Consider the following 18,478-nt stretch of genomic DNA (forward strand, 5'->3'; position numbering starts at 1 on the left):
ACACTCTTAATATGTTAAGAGAAGGCAAGTAGGATTTCTTCCATGCTAAGGTAGAAAGACCGAAGGCACGTGGAGAAGGGGATGACAGAGGATGAGACGGTTGGATGGTATCACTGACTCAGTGGACGTGAATTTGAACAAACTCTGGGAGTTGGTGATGGACAGGGAAGCCTGGTGTGCTGCAGTCCATGGGGTCACAGAGAGTTGGACACGACTGAACGACATAACTGAACTAAAGGCAGTGCAACTAAAATACTGAACCTGTCATTAAGCTAAGCAGGAACAGACTGGGTCAGTATTTGGTGATGTCTCTGAGGAACACCTTCTGTAGAATAGCTATTTTAAGAAATAATTCAACAACAGGGCTACCTTTGAGTCAGTTCTGAACCAGCCTTCTGGCCAGATGCTCAGGGAGTGCTCTACCAGTGGAAATGCTGCCTTAGTGATGATTCTCACTTTTGCTCAGTTATATTTGAGATCATTATTCATCATGGGAGACTTGGCTTTCCTGTGCAGGGTGATCATCACCTGCAGTCCTGGAATGAGTAATACTCAAACCGAAACCTGTTGGGAGAATGCTGTTTCCTATTCAGTTAGTAAGGCAGCATTTACACTTCATCCTCGTCCTCTGATCCTCCAATGCCCAAGATGCTCTGAAAAAAGAAGGAAAGAAAGAATAGGCCACTTGCCTCATGCCAGAAGGCTAGGGATATCATATAAAAACCATAAACAAAAGCTAAGCAAATGGTGACACAGAAAAAAATTCCACTAAACTGATACTTGATATCTCAAGGGGAAAAAAATAAAGTGGGAGTAAGCTTCATTATGAAAAGGGTGAATGGGGCCATTTAAAAAGGGCCACATATTTAATAATATACTGTTAATGGTCTTATACAAGTTGTATGAACTACTGTGAAAGTATAAGTAGCTATTTAGATTTGAGTGAAGGTGGCAAAATATATTAATAATATGTATTTAAAACTTTCATCCTCCTCACTCAGGAAGACTCTGTATTTGCCTCCTTGACTTTTGTTGTTGGCTTAGATAATAGATAAAAGGAGATGACATGATTATATCTGGAACAGTACTGATGAGCAAATAAGGCAGGTGACCAAGTGATCCTTTCAAGGGGTGGCAGGGGAAGCTGAGGGGGTGCAGAAATGTTGACAAAAATTCCAAGCTGCAAAAGACTCCACTAAGGAGAGAGTCTCTGCAAGTTGATGCAGTGGACAGGAGTGGTGTGAGAATACATGCATGGATAGGGAAGAGTGAGAATATATGCATGGCCAGAAAGTTAGGGAGACAGCAACATAAAGAAGGGGAAGCAGCTTGTCTTATGAATAAATACTTTGAGAGCTAGATGACTAGTAGCTCTGCTGTAGATTGCAGTTAAGATGACTTAAAAAAAAATTCATTGGAGTATAGTTGCTTTGGGCTTCCCTGGTTGGTTAGATGGTAAAGAATTCACCTGCAATGCAGGACACCCTGGTTTGATCCTTGGGTCAGGAAGATCCCCTGGAGAAGGAAATGGCTATCCACCCTAGTATTCTTACCTGGTGAATTCCTTGGGATTGCAAAGAGACAGATTCGACTGAGCTACTAACACACATAGTTGCCTTACAGTGTTGTGTTAGTTTCCACTGTACAGCAAAGTAATTCAGCCATTTGCATACACATATCCCCTCTTTTTTTCAATTTCCTTCCCATTAGTTCACCACAGAGCGTTGTGTAGAGTTCCTTGTGCTGTACGGTAGGATCTCATTAATTATCTATGAAATTTTAATGCATTTTGGTTGTCAGACTGATGGTTTAAGCTTGTTTGTTTGTCTTTCTGTTTGTCTGTCTAAACCAACACTGTGCCCAGTTTAGCTTAGAGAAAGGACAGGTATATTCAGGGGTGATATTCAAAATAATACACATTGGGCATAGGCCAATAATATGTTTACTGACCTGTAAGAATTGAGGGCAGCCATTATGCTGAACTGGTGTGTACCCTACAAGTCACCATCAGTCTTAGATTTTAAGTTACCGTTAAGAACTATTAAGGTATCAGTATTTTATTATTTGTTGCTTTAAACAGAGTCAAATAGAATAGTGAATATTTTAATTTTATAAATCACATCATCATATTATCATTTTTCATAATCATTAGGTATTTGAGGCTACAGAATTAAATGAAATGATATTAAGCCTCAAGTGCTATAATGCTGCATTGTGCTGTTCATATAATTGAGAACAAAGTTTGAAGGATCTGAGAACACAGATAATCAGGCTTGGATTTTTATAACCCTGATTATTTTTCCAGATATCAATGATGTAAAATATTGAAAAAGGGGTTTTTAGAAATATAACTAGTAGACCGTTCAATAGTAAATGTAGATTTACTAACTTTTCTTTGCCATTTTAAATAAATTCTGGTAGTGTCTAAATAAGGAAAAAGTGTTTTTACTGGGCTTCATATAAGTTTATGAGAAAAGAATTTTCTGATTATCAATTAATAAATCAATCCAATAATTTTTAAAACATGAATTATTCTGAATGAAAACTTCATGTGTGGTATTGCAATTGTTTTTCTAATGCTTAAAAATGCAGCATTAGTAAAAAAATTTTTGAAAGGTAATGAGTAGCATTTTTCCTGGATGAAATCTATGAAATTAATATATTTGAATTGGAATGACTAATAACTTATTAAAAAACATTAAAAAATACATGCTCATTCAGAACAAAAGTTTGTGTCTTTCTTAGACACTTAGTTCTGTGGATTTAAGCAAAGAACGTTTGGATTCAACCCACACGCCTGAGCAACTGGTTGGTCGGCCCAAGCTGGTGGGAAGCGGACAGTGAGTTGGACTGGGTCAAGATGGCAGTGCCGGTGGTGCAGGCAGTGAGAGCAGTTCATCTGGATGCTTTCCTCGTATGTCTCAATCACGTCAGCACAGAGAGGGAGGAGATGATGGGGTTGTGCATAGGGGCGTTGAATGATGATTTAAGTAGTGACTCCAAATTTACATGTATTGGAACTGAAATCTGTATTGTTGCTGAAAAGTTGACATCAACATAAGTGTTCATGTTCATTTTGTCATCATCTTGCGATGTTCTGATAAGAGGAAGGATAAAGTGGAAATTTCTCCAAATAGTTGTCTGTGGCCTCAACAGAGGCAGAGAAGTTGGCTGAACTAACAGGTCACCCCATGAGAGTTGCAGGCTGGTATCATTCCCATCCCCATATAACTGTTTGGCCTTCACTTGTTGATTTTCACACCAAGCCATGTACCAGATGATGGATCAAGGCATTGTCAAGCTTATATTTTCCTGTTTCATAGGAGATAAATGTACAAAGACTGGATGGGTAATCTATACTTGCTTTCAATCCATACAGGTCCAAAAGAGCTCAGAATATGAGTGAATTGGAATCCCAATTTATATTGTACCTCATGTGACTATTGGAGAAAGGTCCATATGGACCTTTGTCAGCAAAGTGATGTCTCTGTTTTTTTAATATGCTGTCTAGGTTGGTCATAGCTTTTCTTCTAAGGAGGAAGCATCTTTTAATTTCATGGCTATAGTCACCACCTAAAGGGATTTTCTCAGCCAAGAAAATAAAGTCTGTCACTGTTTCCACTGTTTCCCCATCTGTTTGCCATGAAGTGATTGGACCAGATGCCATGATTTTTATTTTTTAAATGTTGAGTTTTAAGCCAGCTTTTTTACTCTCCTTTTAAATCAAGAGGATCTTTAATTCCTCTTCACTTTCTTCCATAAGGGTGGTGTCATCTGCATATCTGAGGTTATTGATATTTCTCCCAACAAACTTCACTCCAGCTTGTGCTTCATCCAGCCCAGCATTTCGCATGATGTACTCTGTATATAAGCTAAATAAGCAGGGTGACAATATACAGCCTTAACATACTCCTTTTCCTATTTGGAACCAGTCTGTTGTTCCATGTCCAGTTATAACTGTTGCTTCCTGTCCTGCATACAGGTTTCTCAAGAGGCAGGTCAAGTGGTCTGGTATTCCCATCTCTTTCAGAATTTTCCACAGTTGATTGTGATCCACACAGTCAAAGGCTTTGGCATAGTCAATAAAGCAGAAATAGATGTTTTTCTGGAACTCTCTTGCTTTTTTCATGATCCAGCGGATGTTGGCAATTTGATCTCTGGTTCCTCTGCCTTTTCTAAAACCAGCTTGAACATCTGGAAGTTCATGGTTCACATACTGCTGAGACTGTATATTTTACCTTAAATCTTGCTAAAGTTTAATTTATTTAGTATAAAACAATGATATTAAAATTTAAAAATTTTTGTAAGATGGTGGAAAACATTGCCAAGGCATGTTTCATTACAAGTTACAAATGGGAATGAGGCAGTTTTTAAAAAGGAGAAATGGAATTTTGAGGTAAGTTACTTAGTATCTTGGGATCTCTACTTCACTGTCTGGGTTCTAAAATTCTGTGGATATACATAACAGTCCTAAGTGCTAATTGATTACTGTAAACAGTTGGTAAACCAGGATAGGGAAACAATTTTTGTCAGTTGCTGCTGCTGCTGCTAAGTCGCATCAGTCGTGTCCAACTCTATGTGTCCCCAGAGACGGCAGCCCACCAGGCTCCCCCATCCCTGGGATTCTCCAGGCAAGAACACTGGAGTGGGTTGCCATTTCCTTCTCCAATGGATGAAAGTGAAAAGTGAAAGTGATGTCGCTCAGTCGTGTCTGACTTCTAGCAACCCCATGGACTGCAGTGCACCAGGCTCCTCCGTCCATGGGATTTTGTCAGTTCCTAACATTTATTTAAATTTAATTATTTCACCAAATTTCACAATTTGTCTAATTTCAAGGATTATGTAACTGAGTTTTGAACAAGTCACCACAGGATGTGTGTACAAGGTAGTGAAGTGTTAGATACTGTAGAGAGAGCAGTGTTTCTACCAGCTGTCTTTAGTAGGTTAAGATAAATTCATTTGTTAAAGTATAACTCTGAAATTTACAAATGAAGTAGTTGTAAAAGCAGATTTCTTATAGCAAAAGAATAAAAGAAAACACAATTTGTTCATTTGATGTTTGAATTTACCTTCTTTTATTTCTGTGTATATAAATAATAATGAAAGCCAGTACAAAATTCAGATTAAATTCTAAACTTTTCTAAGCCATAGTGAAGTTCTTACTCTGTTAAATACTCATAGCAACTCATTGACTCTAAACTTCAGGCAATAAGTTGAAGCTCAGTGGTATTGTGCCCTTACACTTAATTGCTAATTGTTCATTTTTTTAGATCAAGACTAGAAATTAGGGTTACCATAATGAACATAAAAGTTACATTTCTGTGGAAGATGGGTAATTTCTAAGAATTACATTAATCTGGGCTATAATCAATATGTTAATAAAAGTGATGTCAGAAATCTAATGGGTGTGACTTGCTCCATAAAGTCAGATTTCCAGGAATAGTAATATATCTAAAATTTTAAACTCATTTCTCTTCCATCTCAAATTAAATCCTAATTTTAAACCAAACCCTATTCTTATGATTTTATGAAATGAACAAAGTAACAAGGACATCCATTGATCATTAGTTCAAACAGCTTTTTGGTAGTGTGACTTGGGGATTTTTAATGAGACAGGAGCTTGGTAAGATAGGGACAGGGTCTAGTCATCGTAGGTGGGTCATGCAGAGAACTCTGCCTGTCCTTCCTAGAATATTCTTCCAACCTGTTAAAAATTTTCTTCACTCCCTTGTTCCTTATTACATTCCATGGGAAAGTTTGGTTTCACTTATCTTTGGTTATAAGCTGCATGTTTTTGATCCCTAAATGAGAGGATATGGGTCTTGTCACTGTGACTCTTTCCTGCCTCTTTCAGTAAGAAATAATCATTAGAGATAAGGGCTCTGTTCTTTCCACTACCTTTTACACCATTTTCATCTTCTGAATACAGCCTGTATTAGAGGAATCCATTCTCACTTAATTCTTACATGTGACTAGAAGCAATAGAAGATTATTGCAGGAGTTAATCACTGGCCTTTCTTTTATAATATAGCTTGCAGATAAAGTTTTCTTACCAGAAAACGAACTAAACTCCTTATTGAGAAAAAGATTTTCAGTTGTTTCTTATAACTGACACAAATATGAAAAAAAAATTCCTATTCTACAATAAGCTGTAATCTTGTATAGATGATTAGTAATATTGTCACTAAACATACAAACAATATAGGAGGCATGTGCATACATCCAGTATTTTCTAAAAATGTGAAGGAATAATGGTTTCCATTGAAAATAGAAGGAAGATTGGGATTGGCATGTATACACTATTGATACTTTGTATAAAATAGATAACTAATGAGAACATGCTGTACAGCACAGGAAACTCTACTTAATCCTCAGTGGTGTCCTGAGTGGGAAGGAAATACAAAAGAGAGAGGATATATGGCTGATTCATTTTGATGTACAGTAGAAACTAACACAACATTGTAAAGCAGCTATACTCCAATAAAAGCAATGTAAAAAAAAGGAAAATAGAACTTGGTGCACTAGAATAATGCCAGCTATATCATAAATCCTACATTAAGCATCTAGGGAACTTGGTTAGGAAAAAACATGGTTGAATATGGTGGTGGCAGCAGGGGTGGTTAGGAGAAGAGTCCAAGTCAAAAGTGAAAGAGGAGAACAGCATGCGTGAGGATTGTACGGAGGGTACGTGTGAAAAGAGAATCTACTGAGACTTCTGGAGCTGGAGCAAAGCATACTGTGGGCTGTCAAATATGTGAAGATGCTGTTTCTGGAAATCCTTGGATCAGTCTTTAAGTAGTTGCCATTGCAAAGAAGTGCTTTTCATATAAATGTTTTTGCTAGGGTTAGCCCTCATTATTAACACTTTCATTGAAATACATTCAATATTCAAATATATTCACTTAAAATATGTAGAGAAGATAATTTCACCTTGACCAAGTATGTATGCAGTCATTAATATCATCATTGAAACATTACTCACACCAAACTCTTTTGCTTAGTTAACAGAACTTAACCTTTTATATGCATGGCTAGATTAATTTTAGAGATTACTACTTTGGATATTTCTTAGGTGAATTTTTATTGACTAAATAGACAGTATTTCTTGAAGAGCATAATATTTTAGGCAGAAAAAAAAAAAAAGAGTATTTCTTTTTGAAAGTCCTTGAGACAACATTGGGCTTCCCTGGTGGCTCAGATGGTAAAGAATCTCTTCAATACGGGAGACCTGGGTTCAATCCCTGGGTTGGGAAGATCTCCTGGAGAAGGGAATGGCTACCCACTCCAGTATTCTTGCCTGGAGAATTCCATGGACAGAGGAGCCTGTGGGCTACAGTCCATAGCATTGCAAAGAGTGGGACACTACTTAGTGACTGGCACACACACACACACACACACACACGGCAACATTAAGAGTGAAGTGTAGGAAATAGCATGGATAAAATTGGGTACATGGAGAAGCTGGAAGCCAGAAGTGGCCTATATGACCCTCTTAGCAGTGGTGAAAAATGTAAAATTCCATAATGTTGCCTGTGAAATCCTGCAGCTTTGAGCAGGAGAGCCAGAATACGTTTGGGTAGGACTAAGGAAGAGATCAGAGAAGGCAATGGCACCCCACTCCACTACTCTTGCCTGGAAAATTCCATGGATGGAGGAGCCTGGTAGACTGCAGTCCATAGGGTCGCTAGGAGTTGGACACGACTGTGTAACTTTCAAGTAGGCAACCTGAGCGACTTTACTTTCACTTTTCACTTTTCATGCATTGTCAAGCCACCCCAGTGTTCTTGCCTAGAGAATCCCACAGACAGGGGAGCCTGGTGCGCTGCCATCTCTGGGGTCCCACAGAGTCGGACACGACTGAAGCAACTTAGCAGCAAGAAAGAGATGGGAATACCAGACCACCTGACCTGCCCCTTGAGAAACCTATATGTAGGTCAGGAAGCAACAGTTAGAACTGGACATGGAACAACAGACTGGTTCCAAATAGGAAAAGGAGTACATCAAGGCTGTATATTGTCACCCTGCTTATTTAACTTATATGCAGAGTACATCATGAGAAATGCTGGGCTGGAAGAAGCACAAGCTGGAATCCAGATTGCTGGGAAAAATATCAATAACCTCAGATATACAGATGATACCACCCTTATGGCAGAAAGTGAAGAGGAACTCAAAAGCCTCTTGATGAAAGTGAAAGTGGAGAGTGAAAAAGTTGGCTTAAAGCTCAACATTCAGCAAACGAAGATCATGGCATCTGGTCCCATCACTTCATGGGAAATAGGGAAACAGTGGAAACAGTGTCAGACTTTATTTTTTTGGGCTCCAAAATCACTGCAGATGGTGATTGCAGCCATGAAATTAAAAGACACTTACTCCTTGGAAGCAAAGTTATGACCAACCTAGATAGCATATTGAAAAGCAGAGACATTACTTTGTCATCAAAGGTCCGTCTAGTCAAGGCTATGGTTTTTCCAGTGGTCATGCATGGATGTGACAGTTGGACTGTGAAGAAAGCTGAGTGCCAAAGAATTGATGCTTTTGAACTGTGGTGTTGGAGAAGACTCTTGAGAGTCTCTTGGACTGCAAGGAGATCCAACCAGTCCATTCTAAAGGAGATCAGCCCTGGGGTTTCTTTGGAAGGAATGATGCTAAAGCTGAAACTCCAGTACTTTGGCCACCTGATGCGAAGAGTTGACTCATTGGCAAAGACTCTGATGCTGGGAGGGATTGGGGGCAGGAGGAGAAGGGGACGACAGAGGATGAGATGGCTGAATGGCATCACCGACTCGATGAACATGAGTTTGAGTGAACTCCGGGAGTTGGTGATGGACAGGGAGGCCTGGCGTGCTGCGATTCATGGGGTTGCAAAGAGTCGAACATGAATGAGAGACTGAACTGAACTGAACTGAAGGAAAAATTAAAGGTAAAAGGACAGATGAAATGACCAGGGCAGGCAATGAGTGCAAGTAGCTACACTCTATCTATACTGGCTAAATAAGAATTCTGCATGAATAGTTGTCACTGAACCCCTTTTTTCTTCTTCATTGCTTACTCCGTAGTTACATAGTAACCTGTCTTGGTGATGAATAGCAATTGACTCCTACTCAATACTTTGTAATGACTTATATGAGAATAGAATCTAAAAAAGAGTGGATATAGGTCTGCGTATGACTGATTCACTTTGCTGTGCAGCAAAAGCTAACACAGCATTGTAAATCAACTATAGTCCAATAAAATTAATTTTATAATGTGTTCTATATTATGCACCAAAGTTATTACAGTATTATTGACTATACTCCTGTGTTATACATTTCATCCCTGTGACTTATTTATTTTATAATTGGTATTAAATAGTTTTACCTCTTAATCCCTTTTACTCATTTCATCCATCTTTCATCCCACTCCCCTTTGGAAACCACTACTCTGTTTCTTATATCCGTGAGTCTGTTTTCTGTTTTGTTATATTTATTCTTTTTTTGTTGTTAGATTCCACACATAAGTGAAAACATTCTTTATTTATCTTTCTTTGTCTGACTTATTTCACTTAGCTCAATACACTCTAGGTTCATTTATGTTGCAAATGGCAAGATTTCATTCTTTTTATGTTTGATTAATATTCTGTTGTATGTATATATCACATTCTCTTCATCTATTCATCAATGGATGCTTAGATTACTTTCATATCTTGGCTATTATAAGTAATGCTGAAATGAGCATAGGGGGGTATCTTGTTGAATTATTGTTTTTGTTGCCTTTGGATGAATAGCCAGGAATGAAATTGCTGCATTGTATAGTAGTTCTATTTTTAATTTTTTGAGGTACCTCCATACTATTTTCCATAGTGGCTGATCCAATTTACATTCCAGTAGCAGTGCGTGAGAGTTACCTTTCCTCTACATTCTCACTGATACTTTTTGTTTGTTGTCTCTTTGAGGATAGTCTTTCTTACAGGTATAAGGTGAGATCTCATTGTAACTTATATTTGCATTTTCCCAATGATTAGTGATACTGAACATCTTTCCATATTCCTGTTGAACATCTGTATTTTTTCTCTGGAAAACTGCCTATTCAAGTCCTTTTCCCATTTTTTAATTGGATTTTTTGTTGTTGTTGAATTGCATGAGTTTTCTGTGTATTTTGGATATTAGTGGTTTACCAGGTGTATCATTTGCAGATATTTTCTCCCATTCAGTAGGTTGCTTTTTCATTTCATTTGATGGTTTCCTTCATTGTGTGAAAGCTTTTCAGTTTGAATTTTAGTTATTGAATTTGAGCCAACTGCAGGACATAGTGGAGGACAGAGGAGTTTGGCATGCCGCAGTCCATGAGGTTGCAAAGAGATGGACATGACTTAGTGACTCAATAACGACAATTGGTCATGTATGCATGGATTTATTTCTGGGCTCTCTATTCTGCACCACTGATCTATATGTCTGTTTTTTGTCCCAGTACCATACTGGTGATATCCAATGTGTTGTAATTTGCCAATAGAAGCACTCTCACAAAATTTGGAAGGTGGAAGAGAAGGAGCATAAATAAAAAGGGAAAGACACACTAACCTCCTGGTTTGCCACTGTTATTTATTTTCCCTTTATTTTCATAGTCCACATTTTAACTCCTTAGTAACAGTGAATCCGTGATGGGGAATTCTCTGAAATATATAGTGAAAATGACTGTTGTTGTCTTTCAGTTGCTAAGTCATGTCCAACTCCTGTGATCCCAAGGACTGTAGCCCACCAGGCTCCTACGTCTATGGTATTTCCCAGGCTAGAATACTGGCATGGGTTGCCATTTCTTTCTCCAGGGGATGTTCCTGATCTAGGGATCAAATTTGCATCTCCTGCATCAGCAGGTGGGTTCTTTACCACATGAAAATATCATAAAGGAAAAAAGTTTTTCTCACTGTAAGTATTTGTTGCATTTAAAAACCTAAAAGGAAAGGTGAATATGTTTGAATACATAGGACATCCTTATGTTCAATGGAAAATATATTGTTTTATATGAGTGTTCCAAATAAGTTCAATTTTTATTAAATGAACATCATTGTGCTTCAACAACTAAAAGTAATGTTATCAAGGTGGCGAATATTAACTGTTTATGAGGATAGGGGTTTTAATTAGGGAGAAAGCCCCAAGTAAGAATTTTTTGTAGACCATTTTTTTGTTTGTTTGTTATTACATGACATTCAGTCATCTCTTAGATCACCTGTAGATAAGGGATTGTGGAGGAAGTCAGTGATTGTGACTAAAAAGTAAGGACCCTATTTTCTGGAAGCAGCATCAAAGACAACTTTGAAAGTGTGGTTCCTTGGTCTAAGATTTTGGAGTGACCATTTGATATTTACATCCAAAAATTATTCTTAAGGGCTCTTAGGAGACAACTCTGCCATATACTGTCCTCTGTAGTTTATTTAATTGTTCCCCTTTCAACATCACAGGATGCAATTAAAAAAAAACAAACAGACATATATGAGAGGTGAAAGTATGAAAGTGAAAAGTGTTGGTTGCTCAATGATGTGTCTGACTCTTTGACACTCCATGCACTGTAGCCCACCAGGCTCCTCTGTCCATGGGATTTCCTAGGCAAGCATATTGAAGTGGGTAGCCATTCTCTTCTCCAGGAGATTGTCCTGACCTAGGGGTTGGTTCCTGCATCGCAGGCATATTCTTTACCTTCTGAGCCACTAGGGAAGTCCACATCTCATTATCTGTTGCTGTTCAGAGAAGCAAGATTTAGAAGCATTTTGAAAAGAATGTTAGAAAGTGAGAATCTCTAATACATAGGATTAGCCTATATAGTTTAATACCTACTGCCCAAAAGTATATTGAAGTGTTCAGGAAAGAGTTGTTTTATTTAACTTCTTGTTAAGGATCATTTCCCCAAATCAAAGATTGTTTTAACCTGTAAGATGATGAAAAATTTTATCTTCTGTGCAACTTTATTATTTTTTTAAATTTAAATTTATTTATTTTAATTGGAGGTTAATTACTTTACAGTATTATAGTTGTTTTTGCCAGACATTGACACAAATCAGCCATGGGTGTACATGTGTCCCCCATTCTGAACCCCCCTCCCACCCCCCTCCCCATCCCATCCCTCAGGGTTGTCCCAGGGCAGTGGCTTTGAGTGCCCTGTTTCATGCATCGAACTTGGACTGGTGATTTATTTCACATATGGTAATATACATGTTTCAATGCTATTCTTTCAGCTCATCCCACCCTCGCCTTCTCCTACAGAGTACAAAAGTCTGTTCTTTACATCTATCTCTCTTTTGCTGTCTTGCATATAGGGTCATCGTTACCATCTTTCTAAATTCCATATGTATGCGTTAATATACTGTATTGGTGTTTTTCTTTCTGACTTACTTCACTCTATATGATGGGCAATTTTATAAAGTAGATAAATAAATAAAGAATTTATAAATTTAGATTTTCTTCAAATGTGATGAAGTTAACACTGAGCTATGATTAAATGGTTATTGCAATAAAATATGCTACTTTTTAGATATTTAGGCATAATATTTATTTTAAGCTTTTGACTATTAGTAACTTTTAGCCATAAAACACTTTGTTTCATAATAATTGGCATCCTAAGCATGCATAAGTCTCATTTTCCTTTTTTTTTTTCTACTGTTTCTCTTTTCCTGTCCCCTATGGACAGAAATGGAGAAGGCAATGGCAACCCACTCCAGTATTCTTGCCTGGAAAATCCCATGGACAGCAGAGCCTGGTAGGCTGCAGTCCATGGGGTCTCTAGGAGTCGGCCATGACTGAGTGACTTCACTTTCACTTTTCACTTTCATACATTGGAGAACAAAATGACAACTCACTCCAGTATTCTTGCCTGGAGGATCCCAGGGACGGGGGAGCCTGGTGGGCTGCCGTCTATGGGGTTGCACAGAGTCAGACACGACTGAAGCGACTTAGCAGCAGCAGCAGCATGGACAGAAACAAAATGTGAGTAGATCTATGTTTAAAAGCTTAAAGTAATACCTAAATAGGTGCTAATAAGTAGATTTTGTTTTATAAACAATAAAGTATTTGTTTTAACTCAACCTGAATATTTTCAGACTATTGAATTGTTCACTAGGCTAGTTCTTCATGCTCTAGTCGATCTGACATTTCAGGTGAACCTCTCAAGGGAAGTATGCTCTCCAGAAGAGGCAGGTTTATATAAGTACACTGCAATATGAGATGTATAAATGCAGCTTAGAAGCCCACATGTGAGTGCCATCCATTTGAGTTAAACAGTTTTATGGCATAAAAATGTTTACTGTCTTATGAATGCAAAACCAGACACTCTTGAGTCAATTGAAATGTCATCTATAAGCACAAGTTGAAGCCACATGGTATAACAAGTCTACGTAAAACTGAATTGAGTTTCAGGGTGAAAGAAAGTGAAGTTGCTCAGTTGTGTACGACTCCTTGAGACCCATGGACTCTATAGTCCATGGAATTCTCTATACAGTCCATGGAATTCTCCAGGCCAGAATACTGGAGTGGGTAGCCTTTCCCTTCTCCAGGGGATCTTCCTGACCCAGGAATCAAACCCAGGCCTCTCGCACTGCAGGCAGATTCTTAACCAGCTAAGCAACAAGGAAAGCCCAAGAATACTGGAGTGGGTAGCCTGTCCCTTCTTCAGTGGATCTTCCCGACCCAGGAATCGAAGCAGGGTCTCCTGCATTGCAGGTGGATTCTTTACCAACTAGAGGAGTCTAATTAACAAAACTGTTTATTTTTTAGTAAGCAATGAATATCTTTATTTAAAGGTAGAAATTAAGTTTATCCCATTGTTTGCTTAATAAAGTTCAAAATATTTTTACAATACAGTCTATGTCTTTCAAAGTAGTCAACTAAATTAATGCAACCGCTTCTGCTGCTAAGGCACGTCAATCATGTCTGCCTCTTTGCGACCCTGTGGACTGTAGCCCACCAGGTTCCTCAGTCCATGGGATTCTCCAGGCAAGAAAACTGGAGTGGGTTGCCATGACGTCTCCCAGGGGATCTTTCCAAACCAGGAATCGAACCCACATCTCTGCATTGGCCGGCTTCTCTTACATTTTTTGCATTAGCAGTTGGGTTCTTTACCACTAATGCCACCTGGGAAGCAATATAATGCAGACATTGATGTAAATAAATTTTAAAACTTAAGAATGATTTATTTGTATCAATATATGCTCAAACTTGGCAGTTTAATATATTCAAATAATTAGCTAATTCAGTTATCATTCAGTCAAACAGACTAATTATTGCCAGACACAAACTTACTCATAAGTAAACTTTTAAACATGTATTATACAAAATTGAAATTCATCAACGAATTCTGTGACACTAAATTTTCCCAGAGTTCCCATATGAATTTCTAAACCCTAAATTGATGGGTAAGAGTGTTATACCACGTTTGTGACAATTAGCAATATAAAACAGAATAGATGTTATAGGCTTGATTAAAAGAGCTTAGCCATAAAGGTTATGGAAACAAGAAGTGTGTGACTTCTTTATAGTATACACATGTCTGATGATTCTCAGCAGAGTTTATGCCTTGGTATAACACCTTTTAAAAGTATTTCATCAGAATAACAGAAGAGTGAGTGGAATCATAATCTATATTTTAGGAATAAAATAGCTACCCTATTTCATTGTATTGTTTTACTGTGGTGCTTATCATAGAAAAAAATTTGAATTTTCACTGGTTTTATATCCATTCTTCCCTGAAACAGAGATTCTGTATTATTTAATGGATTTTTATTACACTGGGCAAACAAGCAAAGAATAATCTAGAATGGTATCAACTCTGGTCACATATCAAGTCCTTAGTAAATGGTAGCCATGAGTAATATCACTAAATAATGCAGTTTTCTTTAGCATAAGTTATCACGGGAAAGGGCAGCTTAGGAACAGCATGAAAGGATAAAAATTAAGAACTAGAAAAATGTATGTGTGCTGCTCTGAGATACAGAGTACAGGAAAGAGCTGAATTTATTTTCCAATATCTCAGCTTTTCGTGACAAAACCATCTAACGTGAAAAGGAGAAATAGAGGGAGAAAAGTATGATTCATTGAATTATTCTCTTCACCCAGGAACAGTCAAAGCGAATATAGCGAATTTAGTCTCATAAGTTTGAATAGTGTACTGGTAGACTTTCTTTTTCTCTGTGTGATAAATATTCTCTGCATGTACTAGAATTTGAATAATTCCATTAGAAAAAACATTGAAGATAGACCATATAAATTACATACTATGATTATTCCTGTATTTATGCTAATAGTGTTGTCTTTTATTGTGTTTTTTTTTTTTCTTTTTTGGCCCTTGACTATATTCATAGATGATTTCTTTCTTTTTGACAAGAGGCCAAGGACAATTCGATGCCACCATTTCTTTTGGATCAGTTACCATTAGTGACCTATAAATATAGTGAAATAAGTTACTATTACCCTGAGGCAGGAAAGATTTTATGACTCAGACTCCTTCTTTCTACCCTTCGTCCTATCTCACCTGAGTGGAACGGAATGCCTCAGTACATTTTGTGACAACTTACATAGCTTGATGGGTTAGTTTGCTCACTGAGTTCTACAGTCGCAATAATTCATACTTCATATTGTCCTACAAACGTCCTGGCCCTGGGCTCCGCTACACATAACACTTTTTCACATGAACTTCCAAGGCCAAATCTATCTTCAGGTATTCAAAAGCAAACCCGACCAAAAATGATTAAACAAATATACATTTGGGATTAGAGGGTACATAGGCGTCTACCTTTTCAGAGAAAAACATTGTCTTAACTCTGATTACAGTCAAGTTGCAAGTTGTTACCCAGTCAGTGCCAGCTGTCACATTGAAAAGATTTTATTTTGGTCCTGGATCATTTCCATTCAAATAAATAAATCAGCAAACACATTTTGGTGATTCTATTTTTTTTTTTAAGTGAGCATGCCATAATAGTACCAAGGTTGCTAAGCAACGATAGAATAGTGAGATAGCAGGATTGAAAAGCCCAGTAGAATAAGCAGTTATATTTACAGTCTTAACAGTGAGAAGAATCATGCTGGTTTGGTCAGCCTATAGACCTATGAAATTTACAGCATTCATTGTTAAAATTGTGGACAAGTTTTACAACAGTATCCTTAGTCATCATGTCCAGTTGTATTATAGCTGAGGAATACCATCTGCTGACTTCCTCCATAGTCATTCATTATATTACCTCTCAGGTTTTTTAAAGATTTCAATGAACAGTTTAATGTTAGATAGTGCATAAAAAAGATTCAAGTAGATTTCCCGTATCCTTTTCAAACAGTTACCATTTTATGATCATTTGCAGAATTTGGTTTGTATTTTTTTGTTTTTGTTTCATGAATTCTTTCTCAGTCAATTTAAGTGGAAAACAACGCATATGTTTTAACAGATATGGTTGAAGTTTGTGTTTACGTAAAATCAAGAAATAAAATATCCCAGCTCAGTTGAAGTAACAATGGTTAAATTAAGTATTAAAATAATTTAATAGATAATATGTTTAATTATTTTTTATCAGAAAATAATCCCTTATTTATGTTAAGGAATACACATTTGGGGCTTTATAAGAACAGAATCTAAATGCTCTATGAGGGTTTGGATTGTGGGTAGCTAATACATTCACTAATTCATTCATTAAATAATTATTGTATGCTGTTATATACTGAACTGGATACTAGGGGAAGAGAAATAAATTAGACCTTTGCTATCCAGAAACTCACAACATATTTAGAGTTCTAATTTTAATATATTAAAGGGATGCTAATGTAGAGGTACACCTAAGAATTTGAAAATACAGAGAAAGTAATAGCCTTTGGAGACATCCGCATAGACCTCAGGGAGCAGCTGTCATTGTTCTAGATGTTGGACAGAAACAGGATTTCACAGGAAGAGAAAGAGGAAAGAATCTGTCATTGAGTGTGTTTGGATAGAGAGTGTGGAGGTTTACACAGAAACAGGCATTTTTAAGGATAGCCAGTGGGACTTCTAAAGAGTAGATCCATTCCAGCTGGTCTTGTAAAGAAATTCATTCTGAAAAAAATTAAATAAAATGAAATAATCAATATCAATAATAGATCTAAAAGGCTTGACTTTTCTCAAAGCTTTTATACAACTAGTAGGCTTTCCTTACAACCCTTATTTGTCCCTTGCTAACATCACCAAATACTCCAAACACACAAAATGATTCATACAATATGCAGTTTCTGAAATTTCATTAGCAAAACTGCAGCTCTCCAATAAGGAATATTTCTAAAATCTGTCAATATCTGCATCCAACATTTCTACCTTTTATGCTTATTGTGCGTAGTTCAAGATGTATGTAGTGAACAGCATGTTAGAATATGGGAAGATTTGGAACTTTTATTAATGTCATCCATATTCCATGAAGTGATGCCAGAAAGCAATGTGTTTAATTTTTTGGATGTCAGCTATGTCTCAGCAGGAAATGATAGCACAACCAAACTGGAGAAAGTGGAAGTGAATATAATAAAGGGCTATTACAAAATTGAACATTTTGTAGGGAAATACATGAATAGTTTGGTTCCCTGGGATTGGAATAGAATGTCTGCCAGCCCTCTCTGAAGTGGAGATGTGAGAGGGACTAATAAGAATGCCTAGAGAGAAGTCCCTGTCAGAAGAAGGCACACTGTTACCACTGGCCTACAGCAACCACAGTGAGAGGGCTCAGGAAGTAAACTCCAGGCATATTTCCTCCTTCCTTCCTTTCTTCTGCCAACCAAAGACTAGAGTGCAAAGGAGTCAGGAATGTGGACCAGGGACAGCAGCCATCCAAGGCACAGAACAATGAAGGGAGAGTTGATTATATTCCCAGGGACAGATGGGAGATATTAAGCAGAATTTGTTTGTTTAATTAGTTTTGCTTCTATTAACTCAAATTATCATTGCAATACTAAAATGGTAATTGAAGACCATTGGAGGGGAGGGAAGACATAACTAATGACATGCTCCTCTACTGACTTCTGGAGAGCTGGACCTGAAATACTGCACCATTTAAAAAACCAACCAACCAACCAACCAAACAAACAAAAAACCATAAAAACTAAGGGTGTGTGAAGTAGGAAATAAGACAACAGACAATGGTGTGGTGATTAACTGCCCTACTGGTTTTGGATTTGGAGTTTTATGCTATGAGATCCTAGGCTGCCATCAGTTTAGTTCAGTTCAGTCACTCAGACTCTTTGTGACCCCATGGACTGCAGCATGCCAGGTCTCCCTGTCCATCACTGACTCCCGGAGCTTGCTCAAACTCATGTCCATTGAGTTGGTGATGCCATCCAACCATCTCATCCTCTGTCATCCCCTTCTCCTCCTGCCTTTCCCAGCATAAGGGTCTTTTCCAGTAAGTCAGTTCTTTGCATCAGGTGGCCAAAGTATTGGAGCATCAGCTTCAGCATCAATCCTTCCAATGAATATTCAGGACTGATTTCCTTTAGGATGGACTGGTTTGATC

The 18,478-nt window shown here is 37.6% G+C and overlaps 1 pseudogene; it reads left to right on the forward strand.

Annotated features, from left to right (window-relative positions):
- The first annotated feature begins 2,860 nt into the window (after window positions 1–2,860).
- The window catches only part of LOC129658366 (lys-63-specific deubiquitinase BRCC36-like), a 49,646-nt pseudogene continuing 34,028 nt past the window's right edge, over window positions 2,861–18,478 (forward strand).

The sequence above is a fragment of the Bubalus kerabau genome, chromosome 8, assembly GCF_029407905.1.
Source record: "Bubalus kerabau isolate K-KA32 ecotype Philippines breed swamp buffalo chromosome 8, PCC_UOA_SB_1v2, whole genome shotgun sequence".
NCBI classification, from domain to species: Eukaryota; Metazoa; Chordata; class Mammalia; order Artiodactyla; family Bovidae; genus Bubalus; species Bubalus kerabau.